This window comes from Megachile rotundata, unplaced genomic scaffold (assembly GCF_050947335.1).
Source record: "Megachile rotundata isolate GNS110a unplaced genomic scaffold, iyMegRotu1 scaffold1456, whole genome shotgun sequence".
Taxonomy (NCBI): domain Eukaryota; kingdom Metazoa; phylum Arthropoda; class Insecta; order Hymenoptera; family Megachilidae; genus Megachile; species Megachile rotundata.
This window is the reverse complement of record NW_027474752.1, coordinates 8511-10000: the sequence shown is the minus strand read 5'-3', so window position 1 is coordinate 10000 and position 1490 is coordinate 8511.

Below are 1490 nucleotides of genomic sequence, written 5' to 3'. Positions count from 1 at the left end.
AACATCCTCATTTATGAATCCGAACGTGCCAAAACCATATAGGAGTACTAAGAGTACACTGCTCTAACGAGTCCAATCGTTTTTGGAATGGGTTGTCAGTCATAGTTTGACCGAACCGACTATGCCGGTGGGACTTAGTCGTGCACGAACTCACCGCTGAACCGACTATGCGGAACGATTTATTATTAATAACTTCCTCATTTATGAATCCGAACGTACCAAAACCATATAGGAGTACTAAGAATACACTGCTCTAACGAGTCCAATCGTTTTTGGAATGGGTTGTCAGTCATAGTTTGACCGAACCGACTATGCCGGTGGGACTTAGTCGTGCACGAACTCACCGCTGAACCGACTATGCGGAACGATTTATTATTAATAACATCCTCATTTATGAATCCGAACGTGCCAAAACCATATAGGAGTATTAAGAATACAATGCTCTAACAGGTCTGATCATTATTTTAATGGGTTATCAGTCATTGTTTCACCGAACCGACTATGCGGAGCGATTTCTTATTAATAACATCCTCATTTATGAATCCGAACGTGCCAAAACCATATAGGAGTACTAAGAGTACACTGCTCTAACGAGTCCAATCGTTTTTGGAATGGGTTGTCAGTCATAGTTTGACCGAACCGACTATGCCGGTGGGACTTAGTCGTGCACGAACTCACCGCTGAACCGACTATGCGGAACGATTTATTATTAATAACTTCCTCATTTATGAATCCGAACGTACCAAAACCATATAGGAGTACTAAGAATACACTGCTCTAACGAGTCCAATCGTTTTTGGAATGGGTTGTCAGTCATAGTTTGACCGAACCGACTATGCCGGTGGGACTTAGTCGTGCACGAACTCACCGCTGAACCGACTATGCGGAACGATTTATTATTAATAACATCCTCATTTATGAATCCGAACGTGCCAAAACCATATAGGAGTATTAAGAATACAATGCTCTAACAGGTCTGATCATTATTTTAATGGGTTATCAGTCATTGTTTCACCGAACCGACTATGCGGAGCGATTTCTTATTAATAACATCCTCATTTATGAATCCGAACGTGCCAAAACCATATAGGAGTACTAAGAGTACACTGCTCTAACGAGTCCAATCGTTTTTGGAATGGGTTGTCAGTCATAGTTTGACCGAACCGACTATGCCGGTGGGACTTAGTCGTGCACGAACTCACCGCTGAACCGACTATGCGGAACGATTTATTATTAATAACTTCCTCATTTATGAATCCGAACGTACCAAAACCATATAGGAGTACTAAGAATACACTGCTCTAACGAGTCCAATCGTTTTTGGAATGGGTTGTCAGTCATAGTTTGACCGAACCGACTATGCCGGTGGGACTTAGTCGTGCACGAACTCACCGCTGAACCGACTATGCGGAACGATTTATTATTAATAACATCCTCATTTATGAATCCGAACGTGCCAAAACCATATAGGAGTATTAAGAATACAATGC